Genomic DNA, 6691 nt, shown 5'->3' with positions numbered 1-6691 from the left:
TAGTACAGGGGCGTCGGCCAAATTTCGCCAAAAATGTCAAGTAGAGAATTCTCAATTGTTATAGCATTTTTTCATACATATACATGTTTTTATGTTGTTTAGAAAGTTTGAGGTGATTCCAATCAAATTTGGATTTTTTACGAATTTTTAAAGTTGCTTAAAAATTGGTTCAAAGTCCCTGTACTATAGTACAGGGGCATCGGCCAAATTTTGCCAAAAATGTCAAGTAGAGAATTCTCAATTTTTATAACATTTTTTGATACATATACATGTTTTTATGTTGTGTAGAAAGTTTGAGGTGATTCCAATCGAATTTAGATTTTTTACGAATTTTTAAAGTTGCTCAAAAATATGGCCGTTGGCCAAAAAATGACTAAAACATACTTCTCCATTTTCATAATAATTTGCTTATTTTTAATGTATAATTGTACATTCTACTTTTTAGTTCTCAAGTCATAGAAGGAGTCGAAGTTTTGAGAGAGTTAAAAACAGCATCAAGAGGAGGAGGAGGAGGAGGAGGTGGGTCAACAGGCGGAGACGATTCAACCGAATCACATGTGATGTCACATGTTGACTGTATCACTTCGCTAGCTGTCATTCCGTATAAAAGTCCACAGAATTTAACGCAACAGTTTATCATCAGCGCCTCTCGTGACGGTATTATTAAACTTTGGAAATAATCGTCGTTAATTTTCATTCAAAGTTTTGTTATTATTGTGTGTGTGTGTGTATGTGTATATAATAATATATATAGAATTTTATTATTATTATAATTTATGATTGTTAAAAATATTAATTATTTCACAGATGCAGTACATTATAAAAAATAGAATAAATTAAAATCACACGATAAATGCTAATGTCATAATTATTGTATCATTGTGATGTCAATGAGATTTATTCCACAGGTACATGTGCATATATGTATACAGATACAAGTATTAATGTGAATTAATTGCGTGGGTGTGGCTAGCTATCAAGGTTATATTAATGGCTAGTCAAGTGATAGACCACCAATATCAAGTTATAATAAAGTACCATTATTTATTTATTTTTATTGTTTGTTTGTTTGTTTGTTTTTTTTCATCAGATATATATGGTACTCATGATAATGAGTTGCATCAGTTACATCAAACATTTCAATCAATTGTAGTCCATCTACTCAGTGACAATGTAAGTGTATGATAGAGGAGAGAGGAAAGGGAGAGAGAACTGAGAGATGTAGTAACCTTGTTTTATGTATGTACATGTATAGACAAACTTAATAATAAATTAATAATACCAGCTACATGTATAATGGACAAAAATTATTTATTTATTATTATTATTATTATTATTTTAGGATTCAAATGTTAAGAGGGCATTCCTAACCCACAGTGCTGAGAAGTTGTGCACTTTCTTTGGAGCTCAAAAAGGTAAGACTATCACTTAAAAATAAGTATGACAATCTACAAAAATTTTGCCCTTCAATCCCCAGCTAAAGATGTTATACTATCTCATATGATCACATTTTTGAGTGACAAGTAAGCCATGCCCATTTAATAAATAGGCCACGCCCATTAATTACCACACCCATTAGAGTAATTGGGAGCTCCATATAGCATTTTTTGAGGCAATTATTGATGTGGTTAGTCAAATTGGTGAGAGAAGTTTAGACGTTCTTGAGGCTTTATTGCAACAGGTATTGATATTTATAAATATACATCTGGCAATTGAATGCATGTACATTTGATATACAGTCAATCCTGTCTATTCTGGACACCTTGGGGCCCAATAATACCCTAGCTCCTGATTATGAACCTGTCCTTATTTCAGAGGTTCATTAATACACATTACTATTGTATTGGGACTGATACTACCTGTCCTGATTATAGAGGTGTCCTTATTTTAGAGTGTCCACAATAGCAGGTTATACTATACATGTCTTAAGGGATCTTTTTAAATTTGTACAGCTGCTTGTATAGTATAATGTATGTACAGGAGTGTAGTAAGCAATGTTCAGGGAAAACCCAAGATTTAGATCTTCGGTTGAGCTATTGAAGTCCATTTGCATTCACCTGAGCCCAGGCATAGATATTAGAGTACACAGGGATTGGAAACGGGGGCGTAGGCTGGTTGATGTTGCTATTGGTTACCGGCCCAATACCTGGTTGATTTCCCATCTCCTCCATTAGTGAGGCTGTGCTGCAAGGACTTCGAAGGATATTTATGGAGATCCAAGAGGACGCTTACTTATGATATACCTACCGTTCCATATAGAAAGTGTTGGACTACCTGCAGCAAGGTTTTTACTTATACAACGCTATTTTGCAACGAGTTATAGGTACAACAAAATTTTTTCACTTTTCTCCCTTTTTCTGTTGTAACAAACTCATGCTTCATGGATTCTAACTCTAACTAGTATCATTCCATATGCAAATGAAAGCTCTTTCATATGATTATAAAGATCTTGTATCTTACTCTAGCTTGTTTTCAAAAAAGGGATTATAATGACAAAAAATACATTTTATGGTTTTAAAAGTGCCATAACATAAACATAGTAAAATTATCTATACAAAAGAAAACAGAATTATAAAGAGGAAACATTAGGCTTCTTGATGCATTAATTTCACTTGCATAGGAACACTTGTTCGCGAGATATTGCTCCTAAAAGAAAGGAAATCAAGGGTAAATTGTGACAAAAAATTTCAACGAGCCTCTGTCAGCCTATCAGCAGTACAAATGAATGGAGGTTGGGCTACGCCCACGCTTCCGTTTCCAATCCCTTTCATTTACTCTAATATCTATGGCCCAGGAAGTGATTACAGACCCCACCCAATAATTAACACAATGCAATAAATCCAATAATATTGTGAAAAGTATGGCTATACTTTCTGCATCAACTATAAGCACAAAAACTACAGCTACTTCTTAAGTATTGCGATAGATGCAGTGAAAGGAGAGGAATGCATTGGTACAGGTATTTTTACAATAGAACTAGTAAGTATAAAGTTATAGCAAGAAAATAGGACTCAGGTAAACACAATTGAATGAGGGCTTTATTGTATAGTTGGCGATCTCTGTTATGGTACACATTTTGTGTGCATATACTATACATGTACATGTCATGTGTACATGTAGATATACATTTAGCAATAGGTTTTGGGTATTTGCTGCTCATTCCTGGATATGCATTTAAATTTTCAAAAAGTCGCTTTTATTTATTAAAAATGAAAGTTTGGTACAAAATGTTAAGTATTAGTTTAAGTATCTAGTGTGATTTTTCCGAATTCTTCAGTTAAAAGTCATTTTCTTTCTTAAATTTAACAGCAATATACAGTGGATGGGGCTATTTTAGGTTATTGTTATGGTACTTCTGCAGCCATGTACAGTTCAGTTGTTGCTTTTTTCTGTCAGAAAATCTCTTAACCTCTTAACTTTATCATCTAAACAATTAGCTACATCTATACAACTTATTCTATTTTTATTATAATCACTATTAATTTGAGGTCAAGTACTTGAGTGAACATCGCGATAGTATTCACATCGTGATAGTTTTGTAACTATCAATCGTGATAGTGATAGTAGTACTATCGCCCAGCACTAGTATAAATGCATAGTATATATATGATATGACCTGTCTGGCAGGTATTATGGGTGTATATTGTATATATTTATGGTTTCAATACATTTACTTTATCTGATACTTCACTGTTAAGCTTCAGTAATAAAAAAATAATTAAAAAACTAATAGTAAGACAAATAAGACTCTCTTACTTTATTTATACAAGGTCTACCACATGGGCAATAATCTGTACACAGCACACCAGCTTCCTTACATGAGCATTTTCCTGAGCCTGAACTACGATAACAGATTTTTGCAGAATGACAAGTAGAACTACATCCATCTGGTGCCTCAGCCATTTTGTTATAAAAGTATAGTGTGCTCAATATTCAGTAGTCCTCTGGATATCTGCAGGTGTGCAAAATGTCTACTGCCTATGATAACTACATGAAAATATACATGTACACACTACATGTACATGTATAGTTAATACTGTACCATCCCAATGAATGCATCTCCCAGTTATTCACTTTATATGGCTTTAGTAATAAAAACTCTTACCCACTTACCACCTCACTCAATGGTCTTGTTAGCAGTTTGCATGTACCATTATTTAGACTATGGAGGCATGATGTGATTAATGCTGCTTAAATGTTGTTCTAGCTATAGCAATAAAATTAAGTGCACTCTCAGTCAAATGATGATTATTTTCTAAAGCTGCATTGCAAACTTGCAATTAAACGTAAAAGTGCATTATTTACATGTACATGGCTCACATGTATTTTGTATCAGTTTCCACGTACATGTACCTTCCATGAATGGTTGATATTGCTAGCCTATAGGTGTATACATTGTTTAGTATCCAACATCATTTTAAATGGCTGACAATTCTCTCCCTCTCAATTCAATTTTCCTTGCTACTGTTCGCTGTTATTTTTTCTTTAGGTAGAAGCCTTTAAGCTATCGTTGCCACTTGTACTTTTTTGCGCTGGATTTATTTGAATTTTTTGTCTCAAATTTATTAATCAAAAAAGGATACTAAATCAAAATGTTCTTAATCAAAATGTAAATATTCAATGTACTAAACCAAAATGTACAGTGTATGTATGCAAATAAAGTTCGCCTAACAATAGTTTGGATCAACTTCCTTACTAACTTGATCTTAACTTTTAAGTAGCAAGTTACTTTACTTTTAAGTCTTTTATTTTAGCCTTTAGATCCTCATCGTCTTCATTCTTATTGTCTTCATTTTCAATCTCAATATCCTCTAATTTTATAGCCAGACACAAGGCATAACCTTCTTTGAGCATTCCTGTCTGTCTTCCTTCAGAGGGCCCACTTTGTATGCGTTCATCATGTCTGTCATGTTTATAGTAATTGACTATCTTTTGCTTCAACATTTTGGCATAATCTTCTTGGTTCTCGTTAACTGGAACGTTTTCTTTTGTGAATACTGTAAGAACAATCAAGGCATCGTATTCCAGATCTCTGTAGTAGCTCCAACAGAAACTAATTCCTTCTTTTTTCCAGGTGGTGGGATCCATTGGGTCAAAGTGCGGCTTTTTTACACGCTTTGGGACATAAGCTTTCACAATAGCAAAGCTTTCAACTTCCTTGCCTTGGATTGCAAATTTTGCAAATTCATTCATGGTGTCTTCTATATTTTTTGTTAATGTTTTGACTCTTTGATCAGTGGTTTCACTTCTCTTTTGCTCTATTAGCCTACTCGGCTCGCAGCAGTAACCTGGTCTTCCATTAAGCAATTCATCAAAAGCGCATCCATTACGAGTTGAAACTGTAGTAACTGAAGGTGATCTTGCATCTGTTGAACGTCTAGTTGGAGGTTGTGCCATTATTAGCTTGGTTGTTCTAGAGGATAGAGTAGCAGTTGTCACAGACTTAGGAACTACTGAGTGCTACTGACTTTGCTGATAGCCAGGCTATTTATAGCAACCACTGAGCATGCTCAGAATGCATTATTCACATTTTGCACATGTACACATGTATAGTCACAAATTAATAATTGTTTTTACATATGCGATTAAAATATTAATTTCCTCCTCTATCCCTCCCCTTTCCCCCTCTCAGGGTTTAAGTGATCCAGAAGAGGCAGTGATATGTGAAGCTATCTCCTCCATGACAGTATTGTGTATCAATGGGCTCTTTAACTTAAGATTCCTCATATCATCACTACAACAAATAGTACCTTTCATAGCTCACCCTGTAAGAAATAATAGAAATACATTAATAATAATAATAATAAATTATGTTTGTGTTATATGTAATATGTGAACCAGATAGTTCCTATATTGCTAATAATGGCCCTTTCTCTCTCCTGTATATACATGTAGAATATTTGGGCCAGATATGGTTCAGTTGGTTTCATAATGGCAGCTGCTAGTCAGTTGGATGATATTGATGCTCTGTGTTACATTGCTCCAGTAGTGCAGCCATTCCTTAAGTATAACAACATACTAGAACTGGATAATAAGGTACTGTGATCCATACTGTTGCTATGCATGTACATGTTAGTTGCATGTATACATGCACCTACATGTACATGTATGATATGTCATACCTACTTTTTAATAATTTGTTCACTCTCTCTCTCTCTCTCTCCTCAGTTGGTATTATTAAATGCTATTAGTGATCCAATACCACGCAGTGTCTTAGACTATGTCATGAAGCAACAAGACCTTGATTCATTATTTGAATGGTAAAGTACTTGTATGCACAATTGTATGCATGTATAATACATACAATTCAAAAGTACACTGTAGATGTACACGTACTTACATAGTTGTGCATATACTTGCTCATAGTCTCTTATATTAATTGATATTAATTGTAGACTGTGTACATGCACATGTACAATGTACATGTATGACCTTAAATTAAAATTATTTACTATCTGTGTTTGTGTGAGAGAGAGATAAAGGTGCATCCGATAGTTAAAGGGATAGTCCAAAGCGATCCCATAATTCTCAGGTGAGGACCGAAAGAGGCTGGCAGTAGTTGTAACCAGATAAACTCAGTCAGCCTTCTTATCTCCTTCTCACAGCACCACCTGTTCTACTTTACGCCCAGTACTAAAGACTATACAACACTAAGTGGTGTATCCCTGTGTAATATTACCAACAGGTGTTT

At 34.2% G+C, this 6691-nt stretch overlaps 1 long non-coding RNA gene across 1 annotated transcript; it reads left to right on the top strand.

The window, feature by feature from the left end:
* Positions 1–1094: 1094 nt before the first annotated feature.
* Positions 1095–6237, top strand: LOC109585351 (uncharacterized). The gene is made up of 6 exons (XR_002186446.1): positions 1095–1173; positions 1343–1523; positions 1580–1681; positions 5633–5767; positions 5896–6036; positions 6169–6237. It is a non-coding gene; the product is annotated as an uncharacterized LOC109585351 (long non-coding RNA).
* The last annotated feature ends 454 nt before the right edge of the window (positions 6238–6691 follow it).

The sequence above is a fragment of the Amphimedon queenslandica genome, unplaced genomic scaffold (genome assembly GCF_000090795.2).
Source record: "Amphimedon queenslandica unplaced genomic scaffold, v1.1 AMPQUscaffold_13079, whole genome shotgun sequence".
Classification (NCBI taxonomy): Eukaryota; Metazoa; Porifera; class Demospongiae; order Haplosclerida; family Niphatidae; genus Amphimedon; species Amphimedon queenslandica.
Note: the sequence above shows the minus strand (reverse complement) of the source record. Positions and strands in the feature narration are given on the sequence as shown.